The following is a 20,533-nucleotide window of genomic DNA, read 5'->3' as shown; positions in this document are numbered from 1 at the left end:
CCCGCACTCCCCAGAGATAGCACCCCCACTCCCCAGGGATAGCACCCCCACTCCCCAGGGATAGCTACCCCACTCCCCAGGGATAGCACCCCACTCCCCAGGGATAGCACCCCACTCCCCAGGGATAGCTACCCCACTCCCCAGGGATAGCACCCCACTCCCCAGGGATAGCACCCGCACTCCCACCACATGACCTCCTTTATAGCCACATCATCACATCATCTCATGACCACTCAATCTACATCTTCCCCATTTAGTTGGAATAACATGAAATGAAATGAAAATCGCTTATTGTCACGAGTAGACTTCAATTAAGTTACTGTGAAAAGCCCCTAGTCGCCACATTCCGGCGCCTGTCCGGGGAGGCTGGTACGGGAATCGAACCGTACTGCTGGCCTGCTCTGTCTGCTTTAAAAGCCTGCGATTTAGCCCAGTGAGCTAAACCAGTGAGATGTGGCAGTGTGCACGATCAGAATCTATGTACAGTTCATTTGGTAACATAAAATTTAAACAGGCTAACAATGCATAACTATTTACATATATAGTGAGGCATGGTTTAAGCTGTTGCGGCTGGTGCATAGTTCATTGTGTCTCCTTTACCACACCCCTTTTCATTGAGAAAGATGAGGTTCGAAAACCAGTTCTAGACTAGTTGGTAATATATAATCCTGGAACCTTGGTGTTTGTTTTACTCAGGTGCCCTGAGCACGTGGTTATGTTGGTTGGTGGTGATGCCATCTCAGGTCAGTGCCCAGAGTGTGGGCAGCCTGGGGCGCTCTGTCAGGCCTGTGCATGAAGGCCTCACCACGTTGGCCTCTGAAGGAGTCTGCATGTCCACTGGTGTAGAGGGCCTGCGTTATCTGCTGGTGCTCATTCCGATACCTCTGGGAGTTGACAGCAGCTGCTTACATAGTGGGCACATCTGAGTGTGTTGGGTTAAGGGGCACTGCTGTGCGCCACCGCTAACCGATCATGGCCAGGTTCATTCAGAATCCTGACCATTTGACCAGGCCTGAGAAGGCTGAGTTTGTAGGCATCTCGATCACAGTGCGTTTACTTCTCAATCTGCGTTGCATGAGGGCATCATTCACGTTGGTTTCAGGTTTAGGCAGCAGCAGAGACTTGGTGCTGCTGGAAAAGAGATTTAGTGCTGACGAGGGCAGATCCTGTTGTGGTAGATTCCACAGGCAGGCGAGGGCAGCAGTGCAACCTGTGCCATCCCGTGTACATTATCTCTGGAAGATGCTTGGCTGAGTGAACTGCCCATTCCGCCAGACTGTTTGGCTGTCGATATAGGGGACTGCTCATGATATACTCAAAGTCCCATGTTCATATTGTTCAGTGGGGATGTATTGGCGAATGATGTCTGTCATGAGTTCCTGAGGGATGCTGTGTGTGGCGAAGTGTGTCTTGAGCTTGATGGTGACTGTGTTACTTGTTATGGGCCAGGGTTTAGAGAAGCCCAAAGTGTATCATAGAGTTCACCTGACCCACAACTTTTACTAGATTGTGGTACGGGGAGCACACGACCACTCTACAGGTGTGGTACAGCAGAAATGGAAAAGTATTTTTTAAAGCAAAACAATGTTTATTCTATGAACTCAAGTTAACCTTTTTAAAACATACAGTGAGCATCTTAGCAACCATTGATTCAAATACAACCCCCAAAGACTACAACACTAAGCAATCTTTTAAGCTTTCCTTTTAACATCCATAAGACTTAAAACACCTTTTACCAGAAGCACATCAGGTTAAAGTCACTACTGTTATTAGTTTTAAATCACCAGGATCGATTTACAGTCTTTAGATTACAGAGAGAGATTCTAATACACCTTCGGGCTGTGACTGCAGCTATCCAGCTCTGAAAATGAAACTAAAACACACCCTGCAGCAAACAAGCTGAAAACGAAATTAAAAAGCTGACAGACAGCCCAGCTCCACCCACTCTCTGACATCACTACAGTAATAAACACCCATTTCTTTTTTTAAAAATAAATTTAGAGTATCCAATTAATTTTTTTCCAATTAAGGGGCAATTAGAGTGGCCAATCCACCTACCCTGCACATCTTTGGGTTGTGGGGGTGAAACCCACGCAAACACGGGGAGAATGTGCAAACTCCACACAGACAGTGACCCAGAGCCGGGATCAAACCTGGGACCTCGGCGCCGTGAGGCAACAGGGCTAGCCCGCTGCGCCACCGTGCTGCCCCAACACCCATTTCTTAAAGGTACTCTCACTACAGATACTTATATACACACCCTACTTATACAGGTTCTTGTTAAGTGGGCTCTATGTACCACTTTTAGCTGTGTCAGGCTGAGCCTTGCGCACGAGGAAGTGGTGTTGACCCTATGCAGTGCTTCGCTCCAGAGTTTGCACCCTATTTCAAACCCCAGGTCCTCCTCCCATTTCTTTCTTGTTGCGTCCAGTACGGTGTCGGCCCTCTCTACCAGTTGGTCATACATGTCGCTACAGTTTCCTTTATCTAGTATGCTTGCGTCCAGTAACTCTTCTAGGGGGCCTCACGGTAGCATGGTGGTTAGCATCAATGCTTCACAGCTCCAGGGTCCCAGGTTCGATTCCCGGCTGGGTCACTGTCTGTGTGGAGTCTGCACGTCCTCCCCGTGTGTGCGTGGGTTTCCTCCGGGTGCTCCGGTTTCCTCCCACAGTCCAAAGATGTGCGGGTTAGGTGGATTGGCCATGCTAAATTGCCCGTAGTGTAAGGTTAATTGTTGGGTTATGGGTATACGGGTTACGTGGGTTTAAGTAGGGTGATCATTGTTCGGCACAACATCGAGGGCCGAAGGGCCTGTTCTGTGCTGTACTGTTCTATGTTCTATGTAATGTCTGTCGTGGCGGTTGTGGGTACGTCCTTGTCTCCTTTCGTAGGAAGTTTTTAAGCTGCAGATACCTTAGCTCATTCCCCCTGGCTAGCTGGAATTTCTCTTTCAGTTCGACCAGTGTTGCGATCCTGTCGTCCGTGTATAGGTCCCTGACTGTCAGTGTCCCTCTGCCTTGTCCCCACCTGTTGAAGGTGGCGTCAGTCAGCGCTGGTGTGAGCGTATGGTCGTTGCAGATGGGAGCCCTGTTCGACATTTTGATCATGCCAAATTGCTGCTGTAGTTGGTTCCAGGATTGGAGGGTGGCTGTCACCACTGGGCTGCTGGAGTGTTTTTTGGGTGGGGATGGGAGTGCTGCCGTGGCGAGGGCCCGGAGGGAGGTCCCCACGCAGGAGGCCTCCTCCGCACGCACCCACTCGGCTTCTGGCTCCTGGATCCATCCCCTTATTCACTCGGCCGTCGCCGCCCAGTGGTAGAATTGTAGGTTTGGGAGGGGTAGGGCCCCCCCTCCCGGATGTTTTTTTTTGTGGGACCTTCTTTGGGATCCTAGCTTTCTTCCCCCCCCCCCCCCCCCCCCATCCCATTACGAGCGCCATGATTAGTTTGTCCAGCGCTTTGAAGAAGGCCTTGGGGATGTAGATCGGAATGGATCTAAACAGGAAGAGGTACCTGGGCAGTACGTTCATTTTGATCGTCTGGAATCTCCCCGCGAGGGAGTGTGTTCCATCTTTGCAGGTCCTTTTTTACTTCCTCCGTCAGACTGATGAGGTTCCATTTGTGGATCCCTTTCCAGTCATGGGCTATTTGGATCCCTATGTAGCGGAATTTGTGTCGGGCCTGTTTAAACGCCAGTCCCGTTAGTGCTGCCCCCCCCAACTTGTGGGTGTACCTGGAAGATCTCGCTTTTGCTCATGTTGCGTTTGTAGCCCGAGAAGGTGCCAAACTCTTTCAGGAGCGCGATGATTCCGTCCATGCTGCTTTGTGGGTCCGAAATGTAGAGAAGCAGGTCATCTGCATAGAGTGAGACTCTGTGCTCTCTGCCTCCCCTTCGGATCCCCCTCCAGCGATTGCTAGTGCTTCGATCGCTCGAGCGAACAGCAGCGGGGACAGTGGGCATCCTTGTCTGGTGCCCCTGTGCAGCTGGAAGTATCGAGAGTTGGTGTGGTTGGTCCGTACACTCGCCATGGGAGCGTTGTATAGGAGCTTTACCCAGGAGGTGAACCCTGTTCCAAGCCCAAATCACTCCAGTACCTCTATGAGGTATTTCCATTCGACTCTGTCAAAGGCCTTTTCTGCGTTTAGGGAGATGGTGACCGGAGGGGGTCATTATCACATTCAGCAGGCGCCTGCCTACCTTTGACAAAGACCCTCTGGTCCTCTGCAACCACCTCTGGTACACAGTCTTCTAGCCTTTTGGCCAGGATTTTGGCCAGTATTTTGGCGTCTGCGTTCAGCAGTGAGATGGGTCTGTATGACCCACATTCCGTTGGGTCTTTGTCTTTCTTAGGTATCAGGGAGATTGAGGCCTGTGCTAACGTGGGTGGCAGTGTGCCCCTAGCTAGCGAGTCTGTGAACATCTCCCGCAGGTGCGGGGCCAGTGCTGTCGCAAATATTTTGTAGAAGTCCGCCGGGAACCCGTCCGGCCCCGGCGCCTTCCCCGCCTGCATGGAGCTAATGCTCTCCATGATCTCTCCCAGTGCTAGTGGTGCTTCCAGGCCCCGTTTTCTGCCCTCTCCCACGACTGGAATGTCCAGTCCATCAAGGAACCGTTTCATCCCGGACTCCCCCATTGGGGGCTCTGAGGTGTACAGCCCTTGGTAGAGGGCCTTGAGGGTTTTGTTGATCTTTTCTGGTTCTGTTTCCCACGTGCCTCTGGTACCCCTGATTTGTGCAATTTCTCTGCTGGCTGCCTGCTTTCTCAGCTGGTGTGCCAACAGGCGGCTGGATTTGTCTCCATGTTTGTATACGGTCCCACGTTCCTGGCGGAGTTGGTGTACTGCTTTCCTGGTGGAGAGCAGATCAAAGTTCCTTTGTAGCTCTTTCCTCTCCGCCAGGAGCTCTACGGTCGGGGCCTCGGAGTATTTATGGTCTACCTCCAGGATGGATTCGACCAGCTGCTGCCTAGATGCCCTTTCCTCCCTATCTCTTCGGCCTTGAAAGCGATGATTTCCCCTTTTAGTACGGTCTTCAGCGCTTCCCAGAACGTGGAGGGTGAGAGCTCCCTGTTCTGGTTGTTCTCTGTGTACTCTGCTATGGCCCCTGGTATCTTTTCATTGAAGGCCTTGTCAGCTAGTAGGGCAATGTCCAACCTCCATGTGGGGCTTTGGGCCCTGCCCGTCTCCAGCCTCACGTCCATGTAATGTGGAGCATGGTCTGATATCACAATTGCGGAGTATTCCACTTTGTCTATCCCGGAAGCACCATTTTCCCCACCAGTCAATTCTGGTGTGTACGTCGTGTACTGGGGAGAAGAAGGAGAATTCCTTCTCCCCTGGGTGGGCGAACCTCCAGGGATCCACACTCCCATCTGTTCCATAAGCTGACTGAGTTCCCTTGCCATGCTTGAGGTTTGCCCCGTTTTGGGGTTTGATCTGTCTGTCGTTGGATCCTGTGCACAGTTGAAGTAATCTCTTCCTGCATTGTCGACTGCAGCTCCTCAGAGCCGGAAATGCACTTGAGTGCGGCCTTGGTGGGGCCTTCCCCTTCAAGGTCCAAAATAAAAGAGTGCCGTTAGATAGCAGGGCTGTTCCTGGCGCTTGTAGCGTTGGGAACAACCACTCGAACCCCCTCCCCCCACCCCAGTCAGACTCTGTATTGTTTTCATTCGATCGCACTCAGGGTGTCATCGACAATGACCTCGCAAGGTTGGCCTGTAAAGAGTTGTTCCATGCACCACTGGTTTGTTGAATGCATGTCCGTTAAGGATTATATTTTTTTACCGGAAAACCGATATTCTCAAACATTTTTCGAACTATTCCGGGCCCCCTTTTTCCTCCTCCATCGGGAAAGCAAATGACTGGAATTTCCCAATGGCCTCAGGGCCTGCTGAGTTTAATAGACCACACGTCTGTACATTTTTTGACTTGTCAGACAATACAGCACCACAGTAAATACACATCTCCTTCTCAAACCTTTCCCAACTAATAATTTCACCAAAGGCAAACGGATCAATGCGGCCAAATCCTTCTGCCATACCGCCAACTCCTGATACCATGTAAATAAAGGCCCCGAAACACGGACAACAAGGACTTAGGACAGAGAGTAGTTTATTCACTAGCTTAGCAGCTACTGAAGACTCTGCCCGTGCTCCCGAGGCGAACACCCGCACTGCCACCATGTGACCTCTTTTATCGCCGCCTCATCATCACATGACCACTCAGTTTACATCAAGGAACCCAGAAAGAGGGCTGCAACTCCCAGATGAACTATGTCTGGAATCCTCCTGTTAATTCCAGTCTGTCCCTTATTTTTTCCTTTTAATTTCTATTAGCCTGTTATTTCAATTTTTGTACCTGCACAATTAATGGGGCCTGTACCTTTAAGATGGTGAACGGCTTAGCTCAGGGTTAGGCAGCTGGTTTGTGATACAGAACAAGGCCAGCAGCGTGGGTTCAATTCCCGTACCGGCTGAAGTTATTCATGGAGGCCCCGCCTTCTCAACCTTGCCCCTCGCCTGAGGTGTGGTGACCCTCAGGTTAAACCAGTCAGCTTTCCCCCCTCACACAGAAAAACAGTCTATGGTCACCTGCACTATGCCAACTTTACATTTACCTTACCTTGCCTTTAATTTTGAAACAGGAAACTCCAGCAGAATGTGCTGTTTGATCTGACATCAATGATGATGCCCCTTGATGGACTTGGCTGGCAGGCAATGAGCTTTTTTAAAATTGCCTGGCCTCAGCTGATACTCAGTGTTGATTGGTGCTGACCATTCTGGAATGTTCTGCAGGGCAAGGAAGGTTTCTTCTTGCTTGCAGTTTTGTTTTGATCTGAAGCTGGAGGGTCACAGCTTTGATTTCCCTCCCTCTCATCTGATGGATTCCTTCTACAGATCCAAAGTAAAGACCTTTCTCTCTGCGCAGCCAGACTGAACTGCAAAGAAATCCAATCCAGCCAGCAGCACACTCCCGAGCAGGGGTGAAGCTAGGCCCGTAGCTCTTCCGGGAACAGCATCACAGATGGTGGAGCTCCATTTGGGACAGTATCAGCCAAGGGTATTCCGACATTGGACATCCCATCTGCAGATGTCAGGGCCACAGTGCCAGAGATGACTGTGCCTGACCCGGGAGAGGGTGGACCGACTTTACCATGTCCTGCAAGAGCTGGCACCACGTGGAATGGGAGAATACCCACTGCCATTGGCCTTTACGGTGACGGCCACTCTGAACTCCATTTACGATTGGCTCGTTTCAGGGCAGGTGATCTGTGTGGCATTTCTCAGTCAGCTGCACACAAATGCATGAGGGAGGTTACTGATGTCCTTTATGTGAGGGCCCTTATGTATATAAACTCAAACCAGGACCAGGCGAACCAAGGCATTAGGGGGCCTGCAATACAGACTGAGGATGTCCCGCATTATTGTGGTCTGCGACGGTCTCCACAACATGGCGCTGCAGAGGGGAGACCAGCTGGACCAGGAGGAGACGATGGAGGAGCGCCACATTTCCTCGGAGGAGGAGATGGTCTAGGAGGGCGGCGAGGTGCAACTCACAGAGGAGCAGTAGGAAACCTTGGGTCATGGCCAGTACCTGCGTGGGCTGGCGAGCTAGCCTCTCGGTTCGAAGACAAGCAGGATTAGGGGGTGACAAGATCTCCCACAGTGGCGACTGTAATCTCACCATTACTGTGGTCCCAGTGGTAGCTTCTCATGGTCGGATCCAGGTTCATGATCAGGGCGCTAAGGTGTCACATCTGTCAGCCACCGCGCAGATACTTAAATTGACTTATATTGAAGACTGAACAAAACTCCTCTCTTCCTCAGCAATATATCTGACTCCTGCCTGACAAAGAGTTGAGCGCATCCTGCCAATGAACAGGCTGATCATGAATTTCAGAGGAGCAGAATGAGCTCTCATCCTGAGAAACAGCCCCCTCAAGGTCAGGGGTCCCGTTCTGTTCCCCCAACTCGCATCTGGGGTGGGTCAGCCTCTTAATCAGCCCGCGATGGCCTCCACATCGCTGGGGAAGAGGGGCTGCCAGCGGCCAGATGAAGTTGGGAAGGGGTCTTGGGGGTGGGGGAGGGGGGGGGGAGGCTGCCAGCAGTGGCACGTCTTTACTGAGGTGGGACTTGAGTGGGAGCAGGGATGTGAGGAGCAGAGCTGAGACTGGGGGGCACCATGGGGATTGGTGGAAGTGGGGGAAGGAAAGAGGGCCTCCTGATAGGTGGACAACCCACCAAGTGCGGGGGTGAGGGCGTGCAGTGGGAGACTGCAGGTGGCAGACTTAACCCTGGGCGTGCGATGAAAGTCATTCATTTACTTCCTGCACTGCTGCCCTGTCCTCTTCTAGAGTGAGCCTGGACTCACCAATGCCACAATAGGTGGCCGGGGGGGGGGGGGGGGGGCACGCTTTCTGGAATGCGGGTACGGGACACATAGTGGTTAGCACAATTGCTTCACAGCTCCAGGATCCCAGGTTCGATTCTGGCTTGTGTCACTGTCTGTGCGGAGTCTGCATGTTCTCCCCATGTGTGCGTGGGTTTCCTCCGGGTGCTCCGGTTTCCTCCCACAGTCCAAAGATGTGTAGGTTAGTTGGATTGGCCATGATAAATTGCCCTTTGTGTCCAAACGGGTTAGGTGGAGTTACTGGGTTACAGGCTATAGGGTGGAAGGGTGGGCTTGGGTAGGGTGCCCTAACCAAGGGCCGGTGCAGACTCAATGGGCCGAATGGCCTCCTTCTGCACTGTAAATTCTATGATTCTATGACAAGCCTAATGGATTTTTGTTTTGATTTCTGGGGAGTAGATAATTAGAGAATGGGAGGAGCCAGGAACTGAAACAATACGGTAGCACAGTTGCTTCACAGCTCCAGGGTCCAGTTCCAGGGTCCCAGGTTCGATTCTAGCTTGGGTCACTGCCTGTACAGAGTCTGCACATTCTCCCCGTGTCTGCATGGATTTCCTCCGGGTGCTCCGGTTTCTTCCCACAGTCCAAAGATGTGCAGGTTAGGTGGATTGGCCGTGATAAATTACTCTTAGTGTCCAAAAAGATTGGGAGGGGTTACTGGGTTACGGGGATAGGGTGGAGGCGCGGCTGAAATGGGGTGCTCTTTCCAAGGGCCAGTGCAGACTCGATGGGCCGAATGGTCACCTTCTGCACTGTAACTCCTATGATTCTATGATTCAGTCAGGGTTTGAGTCAGTCAGTTTAGATTTGGCTGTGAACAGGAGCAGCAGCTACTGGAAAAAAGTTGTCAAGTTAAATTGTGGTTTGACACAGACAAGAATCTACAGGCTGTTTCCTGAAGGATTTCTCTCCCTCCAAGACATCTCTATACAGCAACTATTAAAGTGTTTGTTAACTGTATGTGAAAGTGGGGTTTTAATCTGTGGTGGGTTTTGCTTGTTTATAGATATAGAAGACAGCAGTTAGTAGTTAAAGTGTTTCATTTTATTCTTAAGGATTATTAAATGGTCACTGTAAGCTATATTTTCTGTGCTGTTAAAGTTAGTTCAATACTGTAACAAAGTTTGCTTTAATGTACCATATCCCTATTTGTAGATGGAGCCAATACTGGAGCCAAGTATCCTTTCCTCACATCTTTACAAATTTAAAAACAATTAGGGTTTCTGTCCAGTATCCTAATAGATGTTGGGGTCTGATCCGAGATCGTGATATTAACCCTTAATCCTCTATTTAAATAGGGAGGAATGCTGGTGGGATGGGCGCCTACCCCCAAGTGGAAAACATGTCTTCTGAGAACGCGTAATGTTCAGCCATGTTAGTAAAAACTCGTGCAGCAATGAAGAGCGCTGTTTTTAGCATTTAGGATTCAAAATTAAGTTTCTTTTTTAATCACCTACCAGCGGATTGCTAATTGCTAAGGGCAAAGTAGAAACCTTAATCATTGAAATTCACTCACGAAATTTAGAAACTTGCACCCCAATGACCATCTCCTACAAGAGAGGATCTAACCACCGCCCCTTGACATTCAATGGCATTACCATCGCTGAATCCCCCACAATCAACATCCTGGGGGTTACCATTGGTCAGAAACTGAACTGGAGCAGCCATATTAATATTGTGGCTACCGGGGCAGGTCAAAGGTTAGGAATCCTACCAAAAGAGGAAAGTTGGAAAATCTCAGCAGGTCTGGCAGCATCTATAGGGACAGAAAAAGAGCCAACGTTTCGAGTCCAGATGACCCTTTGTCAAAGCTAAAAGACATAGAAAGTGGGAGATATTTATACTGTAGTGTGGGATAATTAAAGATGAGTCATAGACACAGAAACTAATAATAATAATCGCTTATTGTCACGAGTAGGCTTCAATGAAGTTACTGTGAAAAGCCCCTAGTCGCCACATTCCGGCGCGTGTTCGGGGAGGCCGGTACGGGAATTGAACCCACGCTGCTGGCATTGTTCCGCAGAGTGAGAGGCAGTCCCCAGAGAGAACAAAAGGCTTGAAAGGCCAGACAGCAGGGAAACCAAGATCAGAGGGTGAACTGTGACAGATGTAGATGTGTGTGTGTGGGGGGGGGGGGTGGGGGGGGGGGGGGGGGGCATGGGCGGGAACCGGGATTTCTCTGATGCCCTGCATCATATTGACAGCTTCCAGATCGCGGGCCCTAACCGCCCCCTATTCACCATGGATGTACAATCTCTCTACACCGCCATCCCACACCAGGATGGCCTGAGAGTTCTCTGCTTCTTTCTCGAAAAGAGGCCCATCCACCACCACTCTCCTCTGCCTATCTCTCAACAACTTCTCCTTCAACTCATCCATGGGTACCCGCATGGGACCTAGCTACACTTGACTTTTTATAGGGTATGTGGATCATTCCTTGTTCCAGGCCTACCCGGCTCCCCTCCCACAACTCCTTTACCGGTACATTGATGACAAGTTTGGTGCTGCTTTATGCTCTCGTCCAGACCTGGAAAAATTCATCAACTTTGTTTTCAGTTTCCACCCCTCCATCACTTTCACCTGGTCCATCTCAGACATTTCCACTGCCTTCCTTCACCTTTCTACTATCTACTAATATCCATTGCAAGCCCACTGACTCCCACAGCTATCTGGGCTACAGCGTTTTGCATCCTACACTCTGTAAGGACTCCACCCCTTTGTCTCAGCTTCTTCGACTCCTTTGCATTTTCTATCAAGTGATGCCACTTTCCAAGGTGCTTCGAAAATGTGTTCCTTCTTCCTCAACCGTGACAGGGCCCTCAACAGTGTGCGTTCCATCTCCCACCCACTGTCCTCGCTCCTTCCTTCCCCAAACAAGGATAGAATCCTCCTCGTTCCCACTAGCCTTCGTATGCAAAGTATAATCCTCCATCACTTTCGCCAACTCCAGCGTGATGCCACCACCAAACACATCTTCCCATCACTCCCTCTGTCAGCATTCCACAGAGACCATTCCCTCCGAGACAATCTCGTCCACCCCTCCACCACACCCAACACCTCTCCCATCACCCAGGGCACCATCCCATGCAATCACAGAAGGTAAGAAGTCTTACAACACCAGGTTAAAGTCCAACAGGTTTGTTTCAAACACGAGCTTTCGGAGCACGGCTCCTTCTTCAGGTGAACCTTTGTCAAAGCTAAAAGACAGAGAAAGTGGGAGATATTTATACTGTAGGGTCCATCACCTGAAGAAGGAGCCGTGCTCCGAAAGCTCGTGTTTGAAACAAACCTGTTGGACTTTAACCTGGTGTTGTAAGACTTCTTACTGTGCTCACCCCAGTCCAACGCCGGCATCTCCACATCATGATCACAGAAGGTGTAACACCTGCCCCTTTACCTCTTCCATGCTTAACATTCCAGGCCCAAAACACTCATTCCAGGTTAAGCAGCGTTTCACTTGCATCTCTTCCAATTTGGTCTATTGCATTCGCTGCTCCCAATGTTGGGCCTCCTCTATATCGGAGAGACCAAACGCAGACTGGGTGATCGCTTTGCTGAGCATCTTCGGTCTGTGCGCATTCAGGATCCTGACCTTCCTGTTGCCATTTTAACACAAGACTCTGCTCCCCTGCCCCCATGTCTGTCCTTGGCCTGCTGCAATGTTCCAGTGAAGCTCAACGCAAACTGGAGGAACAACAACTCATCTTCCGGTAAGGCACGCTACAGCCTTCCGGCCTGAACATTGAATTCAACAACTTTAGATGATTAGCTCTACCCCACCCATTTGTTTTCATCCCATTTCATTTTAACTGTCTTTTACCATTTATTTCCTTTTTGTCTTTCTTTAGGTATATATTTCGCCCCCCCCCCCCCATCTGATCTGCCAATTTCCTTACCTTTTCTCCCCTTTGCTTCCCCCTTTCCCTCTCTCCCACTCATGTCCCCCCTCCCTCCACATCTACATCTGTCACAGTTTAACCTCTGACCTTAGTTTCTCTGCTGCCTGGCCTTTCACACCTTTTGTTCTCTCTGGGGACTGCCATTCGCACTCTTTTCCCTTGTTTACTGTGGCTATGATTCATCTTTATTCCCCCACCCTACAGTATAAATATCTCCCACTTTCTCTGTCTTTTAGCTTTGACAAAGGGTCATCTGGACTCGAAACGTTCGCTCTTTTCTCTCCCTACAGATGCTGCCAGACCTGCTGAGATTTTCCAGCATTTTCTCTTTTGGTTTCAGATTCCAGCATCCACGGTAATTTGCTTTTATTTGTTATTATTATGTTAGGAATCCTACGGTGAGTAACTCATCCCCTGACCCCCTCCACCACCAAAGCCTGTCCACCATCTGCAATGCACAAGTCAGGAGTGTAATGGAATACTCTCCACTTGCCTGGATGAGTGCAGCTCCAACAACACTCAAGAAGCTCGACACCATCCAGGACAAAGCAGTCTGCTTGATTGCTCCTCCTTCCACAAACATTCAAATCCTCCATCACCGACGAGCAGTGTCAGCCGTGTGTACCATCTACAAGATATCGCTGGCTTTTAAAGCAGACCAAGGCAGGTCAGCAACACGGTTCAATTCCTGTACCAGCCTCCCCAAACAGGCGCCGGAATACGGCGGCTAGGGGTTTTCACAGTAACTTCATTGAAGCCTACTCGTGACAATAAGCGATTTTCATTTCATTTCATTTTCAAGATGCCCTGCAGTAACTCACCAAAGCTCCTCAGACAACACCCTCCAAACCCACGACCACTACCACCGAGAAGGACAAGAGCAGCAGATACCTGGGAACCCCACCGCCTGGAGGTTCCCCTTCCAAGTCACTCACCACCTCGACTTGGAAATATATCGCTGGGGCAAAATCCTGGAACTCCCTCCCTAACAGCACTGCGGGTGTACCTACTCCTCAGGGACTGCAGCGGTTCAAGAAGGAGATTCACCAGCACCTTCTGAAGGGCAGTTAGGGATGGGCAATAAATGCTGACCTCACCAGCGACGCCCACGTCCTGTAAATGAATAAAAAAAACATATATACTGAACTTCTGCTGAGAAGCTTTCCTCCTGATTAATTGAGGAACTACATAAACCTTAAATCATAATTCTTTTATGTTTCTCAAATACAACATTATTGAATGTCTACTGAATTTTAATCTTTTAAAATGTTACTTTCTTTCCCTCTGGCTACACGGGGAGCTGTGGTAATCCCATCACTCTGATGATGGCTTGCAATAGACATAAGAAAGTGGCATTGAACATATAATTTCAGGCTGTTTGAATTAGCGTAAGGCCCAGCTAAATAAAAAAAAAATCAACAGGTTAACATTACACTACAATTCAATTACTGTTATTCTTTTAAAGATGTATTTACTTAGTAAAATTAAACTTGTACTCATGTTCAAACCGCATTGAAGACCAGCTGGTCGAAATTTTACATTTCCACATGATCAGAAATGACCATCTTGCCGTTCTGTCCTTGCTGTCTCGTGTAATTCAGCCTCAGCACAATAAAGAGCTACAGAAATAGTATTGGATTGCTGAAGAAATGAAACATAATATTTGTTTTTTTATCAATTGCAGACTGTCACCATGTGGAATACTTCAGAAAGATATTTAACCCTCAACTTCAAATAACACTGCCTGCATGCAGTGGCTATAGTGAGATGATTTGAGACATGTGCCTTCAATATCATGGCTTAGAAATTGGTACATGTTGCCCCTGTTTCTCGGATGTAACACGAGTGCAAAGCCTTGGGCCTGCACCCAATCTGCGCAGTCCCACTGCCAGATTTTGCGGCCTACTTTATCGAGGCATTTTGCCTAATGCGTCTTAAAACCATTCACCTCGTAAATCAGGAGTCTAATTTATTTTTTGTAGAATCTCGACAGTGCAGTCTCAACCGACCATTCGAAAGAGCACGCTACCTTGGTCCACTCCTCAGCCCTATCCCCGTAACCTCACCTAACCTACACACCTTTGGACACTAAGGGGAAATTTAGCACGGCCAATCCACCTAACCGGCACATCTTTGGACTGCGGGCGGAAAATGGAGCCCCGGAGGAAGCCCACGCAGACACGGGAAGAATGTCCAAACTCTACACAGCTAGTAACCCAAGACTAGAATTGAACCCAGGGTCCCTGGTGCTGTGAAGCAGCAATGCTAACCACTGGGCCTCCCGCTAATCTCAGCTAAAGGGTCCTGTGCTGAAATTTGCTTCTTCAGTGGCAAAGCCCTATGGGTCTCAATCAAAAGATGTTTAAAGTAACACTGCCCCTAAAGATCTAGGAGGAGCAATGGACCTCCATTGACTCCACAGGGAGTTGCACTCCCCCTTCGCGGCTACGGCCCTGAAGCTTGTCTAGCACTACTTCCTGAGACTTAACGTGCTGGCCAGGTATAGGCAGCCTGAAATTTGGGTAGCCCATTGGAGAAGCTGCCTATGGATGTGAAGATCTGTTGGCAGTCTGCCTGTAGGCCCAAAGGCCATTTTTACTACTAGCTCAGGGCTCTTCCTTCAGGCTTGTTTAGGGTTGCCAAGACTGGAGTCTCCCGAAATCGAAGACTAATCTCCAGGAAACTATGACAATCACCTCAGGAGAGAAGTCTTGGGTACAATAAGATCTAACTTTTTTTTAAACTTTCTAATTAAGGAGAAAGTCAGAGTGGCCATTCCACCTACCCTGCACATCTTTTAGGTTATGGGAGAGACCCACTCTGGGAAAATGTGCAAACTCCACACAGACAATGACCCAGGGCCGAGATCAAACCCAGCTCCTCGGCGCCGTAAGGCAGCAATGCTAACCACTGCGTCACTGCGCTACCCTAAGATCTTACTTTTACATTTTTGTTTTCAACACTTCGAGAAGAAAATGATTATTTTTTTCCGTTTTTGGAATTTCAAACATCATTGTACAAACTCCTTGGGGGTCAATGAAAGCAGACGAAGTGCAGCTGAACTGACTCCTCCATCCTGAACTAACGTAAAAGAGAGAGATCAAAACTCGTACTCGAAGAGACGTTAATAACCAATTTGCCTCTGTCCGAAGGAGGAACAATGGAATCATGGCCAGGAGCATAGAAACTAATTGTAAGGTGCACTGAACCAGTGATAAGCCATGACCCAAGCCTCTGGCCATATGGACAGTTTTATCTTTGCAGCCTTGGGCTTCATAGCCAGGCTGCTGTTTTAACATCAACTGGACAGAACGCCAACAGCTGGACTGGGTAAGTAGTTACAACTCCATGAAGCCTCCCTGACTTTACAAGTTGCTGATTAATGCCACGTGGTCAAAACCTGGATGACACGGTAGCACAGCGGTTGGCAGTGTCGCTTTACAGTGCCAGGGTTCCAGGTTCGATTCCCGGCTTGGGTCACTGTCTGTGCGGAGTCTGCACGTTCTCCCCGTGTTTGCGTGGGTTTCCTCCGGGTGCTCCGGTTCCCTCCCGCAAGTCCCGAAAGATGTGCTGTTAGGTGAATTGGACATTCTGAGTTCCCCCTCAGTGTACCCGAACAGGCGCTGCAGTGTGGCGACTAGGGGCTTTTCACAGTAACCTCATTGCAGTGTCAATGTAAGCCTACTTGTGACAATAAAGATTATCATTGTGCAGCAGTATTTCCAGGATTTCTTTTATTAACCAGCCAGAAACCCATCAGAACAGAACCCCACCATTGGATTGGATTGGATTTGTTTATTGTCACGTGTACCGAGGTACAGTGAAAAGTATTTTTCTGCAAGCAGCTCAACAGATCATTCAGTACATGGGAAGAAAAGGGAATTAAACAAAATTCAAGAAAATACATGCTAGAGCAACACAAGATATACAATGTATAATACAAGATATACAATATCATAAAGGAAACACCCTCTGTACCCTAAAACTCTCATGAAATGATATTCATTCTTTCTGTGGCTCTTGTACGGAGTGGAGTGAGAAGTTGGGAACATTCCTTTTTCTCCGGTTTTGCATCTGCAAAAGGAACAAACCTGCCGTGCAGAAAGCAGGAAGCTCCACGTCAGTTACCAAACGCCTGTCCCGGGGGGAGAGGGGGGGGGGGGGGGGGGGGGAGAGGATGTTTGAGGCTATTATTAAAGATGTTATAGCAGGGCACTTGGAAAAATTCAAGGCGATCAGGCAGAATCATAGAATCATACAGTGCAGAAGGAAGCCATTCAGCACATCGAGTCTGCACAGGCCCCTCTGAAATAGCACCCTACCCAGGCCCACTCCCCCCGTATCCCCACACTGATACACACCCAAGGCCGGAATTGAACCCAGGTCCCTGGTGTGGTGAGGCAGCAGTGCTAACCACTGTGCTACCGTGCCGCCCAGCTTGGATTCGTAAACAGTTCAACCAATTTGTTGGAATTATTTGATGGAGTGTTGTAGATCAGAGGAACTGGTGAATGTACTGTACTTAGATTTTCAGAAGGCGTTTGACAAGGTGCAGCACCAAAACCTATTGTGGAAAATGAAAGCTCCAGGTTGAGGAGGCAGCATACTGGCATGGATTGGAGATTGGCTAAACTGGTTACTTTTCTGGTTGGCAGGCTATGAGGAGTGGCATGCCACAGGGATCAGCGCGTGGCCTAAACTTTTGACAATTTATACAAATGAAGAGACTGAAGGTATGGTTGCTAAATGTGTTGACGACACAAAGATAAGCAGGATAGCAAATTTTGAAGAGGACGTAAGTTGGCGACAAGGGACCACAGATGGGTTTAACTGAGTGGGCAAAAATCTGGCAAATGGAGTACATAATGCGGGAAATGAAAATTAAATGAAATGAAAATCGCTTATTGTCACGAGTAGGCTTCAAATGAAGTTACTGGGAAAAGCCCCTAGTCGCCACATTCCGGCACCTGTCCGGGGAGGCTAGTACGGGAATTGAACCGTGCTGCTGGCCTGCCTTGGTCTGCTTTCAAAGCCAGCGATTTAGCCCAGCGTGCTAAACCTGCCCCTTACAAATGATAAATTTGCATTTGAGCAGGAAGAATAAAAAAGAAGCTGATTATCTCAATGGGGAGAGACTGCAGAGCTCTGAGGTGCAGAGGGAGCTGGGTGCCCTAGGGCATTAATCACAAAAGGCTACTGTGCAGGCACAGCAAGTAATTAGGAAAGCTAATAGAATGTTATTGTTTATTGCGACGGGAATTGAATTCTAAACGTAAGGAGGTTGTACTTCAGTTGTACACAGGGCATCAGTGAGGCCACATCTGGAGTATTGTGTACAGTATTGGTCCCCTTATTTTAGAAAGGATAGAAATGGGTTAGAAGCCGTTCAGAGAAGATTTATTGGACTAATACCAGGAACGGGCAGGTTGTGTTTTGAGGAAAGGTTGGACAGGTTAGGCATGTATCTGCTGGGGTTTCGAAGAGCAAGAGGTGACTTGATTGAAACATAAAAGATCCTGAGGGGTTTTGACAGGGTGGATGTGGAGAGGATGTTTTGTTTTGCTGGAGAATCTAGAACGAGAGGTCACTGTGTAAAAATAAGGGGTCGCCCATTTCAGAGCGAGATGAGAAGTATTTGTTTTCTCTCAGAGGGTCAGAGTCTCTGGAATTATCTTCCTCGAAAGGCGCTGGAAGCAGAACATTCAAATATTTTCAAGACAGAGCTGGATCGATTCTTAATAAACTCGGGGGTGAAAGGTTATTGGGGTTAGGCAGGAGGTCAGAGGAGCCATGACCTTATTAAATGGTGGAGCAGGTTCGGGGCGGGGGGGGGGGGCGCGGTCAAGTGCTCATAACTCATACATGTGCATACACACGTATGTAGATGATTTCCCATTCACTCCAATTATAATGGATTAATAATCTGGCTGGATAACCATAGCTGAGGCACATGATGATTTTTCACATCCTCTTCAATGACATGTTATATTTTGTTAATCTGGATGGTCAGTCATCCTCCACTTAACAATGATCATGAATATTACATTTTCTCACAATCTTTGTTCAAATTCAGTTGTGGTCTGCATGACCAAAAGACATAGGAGCAGAATTGGGCCATTCGGCCCATCGAGTCTGCTCCGCCATTCGATCACGGCGGATATGTTTCTTATCCCCATTCTCCCGCCTTCTCCCCAAAACCCCTGATCCCCTTAATGACATTATGAACTAACGTTAACAGTGAGGCTTATTGTTAAACTTTTAAAATATACGTGCCAAGATATTTTGGGTCAAATTTAAAAATCATTGCCAAAGTAGATGTGAATGATAAAACTCCATTTGAACTGCATGGCCACTTTTCTTCGTCTGAGGGCATGAGACACATCAATTTAAAATATTAAAAATAACCTACTTACGATCGCATGTATGGAAACTGATATTAAGATAATAAAACTGCGTTTTATGTCTTCTGAGATAACTGAAATGCAATGGTCCCCAAGGTTGTCTTATTTTTAGATGGCCGTTTGAGATTTTACCTCATGTTGATCATTATGTGCCACACCCAATCACTTCATTTGATTGTCTGAATAACATCAAAACCAACTCAAAGTTTCTGCTCAGAGTAACTGCAGATAGTCAATGTACTTGGTGCTATTAGGTTACATATGATGAAAAAGGATTTAAAAAAAAGAATTTAGAGTACCCAATTCATTTTTTCCAATTAAGGGGCAATTTAGCATGGCCAATCCACCTAGACTGCACATGGGGAGAATGTGCAAACTCCACACGACTGTGACCCAGAGCCGGGATCGAACCTGGGACCTCGGCGCCGTGAGGCAACAGCGCTAACCACTGCGCCACCGTGCTGCCCTATGAAAAAGGATTTTAGCAAATACTTCTCAGAAAATCTTAAGTGATAGGGGCAAGAATAGGCCATTTGGCCCATCGAACCTGCTCTGCCAATTAAGAAATGACCTTAATTCGACATTCCTGTCTGTTCTCGCGAAACCTCAACTCCCATAGCGATCAGAAACCTGTCTAATTCAGCCTTGAATATATCCAATGACCCAGCCTGCACTGCTCTCTGTGGAAGAGAATTCCAAAGACTAATTACCCTCTGAGAGAAGAATTTCTTCCTCATATTCATCTTCATCGTAAATTGGAGACCCCCACAAGAGGAAACATCCTCTCAGCATTCAACCAGTCAAACCCCAGCAGAAATTTTTTTCTGTTTCAGTAAGGTCATCCCTCATTCTTCTAACCGCCCAAGAGTACAGGCCCAACTTGCTCAACCTTTTCCCCGGAGAGAAAGCTGTCATCCCAGGAATCGGCCAAGTGAACCTTCTCCGAATTGCCTCCAATGGGAATATGTCCCCCCTTAGGTAAGGAGACCAAAACGATCCACAATGTTCCAGGTGGGGTTGCACCAATCCCCTGTACTGCTGTAGCAAGGTTTGCCTACTTTCATGCTTTTATATATCTGCAACAAAGACCAGCGTTTAATTTGCCTCCCTGGTCATTTGAACTTGAATACTGACTTTTAGGTGCAGGGTCACTTAGAACCCTCTGTACTGCAGCATTTTACAGTCGCTCCAAACTTAAACAAGATTCTGCTTTTCTATGCTTCTTGCCAACATGGACAACCGCACATCTTATTAGAATAACATCAATCATTTACCCACATTGTACGCACTATCTGTTAATTTCTTCCCACTCACTAAACTTACCTATGTCCCTTGTTGCCTTGGGGGGGTGGGGGTGGGTGCGGCCTTTGCTGCCAGGGGGAGATGGGGGCTGGCCAGGTTGGAAACCCCCTCCCCCCCACCCCCGCTCCCCAAGTGTGCAAGAAGACCACGACCACTACAGTTTGCCCGGCGGTTGTGCCACACGATGTGCGACCTCCCCACCATTTGCAAAAATGCCAGCAGCGGCAGAAAGGGCCCTTAGTTGGCACGATTGGCTTCTGGGGCAGGAGAGTTGTCCTCCCCTTTGCCTGATACTGGTGGAATGCCATGGCAACGGGAAGGGAAGGCAACAGGAAAGACTGCACCCTCGCACCTCCACCCCACAACCCTCCCTCATGATTTTTTAACCCCCTCCATTTTGTACCCGCTCCATTTTGCCAGGATAAAGTGGGATGATGCAAGAAGACTGCTAGGTTCTTGTCTGCTGTGCTGGAAAGACAGACAGATCTTTTGAATAGAGTCGGTTGGCGAAGAAGTCAGAAAAAT

At 48.5% G+C, this 20,533-nt stretch overlaps 1 long non-coding RNA gene across 1 annotated transcript in view; it reads left to right on the top strand.

Annotated features, from left to right (window-relative positions):
* The window catches only part of LOC119971023, a 65,934-nt gene extending 48,809 nt beyond the window's left edge, over positions 1-17,125 (top strand). Inside the window, exons 3-4 of the long non-coding RNA XR_005461723.1 lie at positions 15,458-15,635; positions 16,961-17,125. This is a non-coding gene — a long non-coding RNA (uncharacterized LOC119971023). The remainder of the gene's footprint in view (positions 1-15,457; positions 15,636-16,960) is intronic.
* The last annotated feature ends 3,408 nt before the right edge of the window (positions 17,126-20,533 follow it).

This window comes from Scyliorhinus canicula, chromosome 9 (assembly GCF_902713615.1).
Source record: "Scyliorhinus canicula chromosome 9, sScyCan1.1, whole genome shotgun sequence".
Classification (NCBI taxonomy): Eukaryota; Metazoa; Chordata; class Chondrichthyes; order Carcharhiniformes; family Scyliorhinidae; genus Scyliorhinus; species Scyliorhinus canicula.
This window is presented reverse-complemented; position numbering and strand designations above follow the sequence as displayed.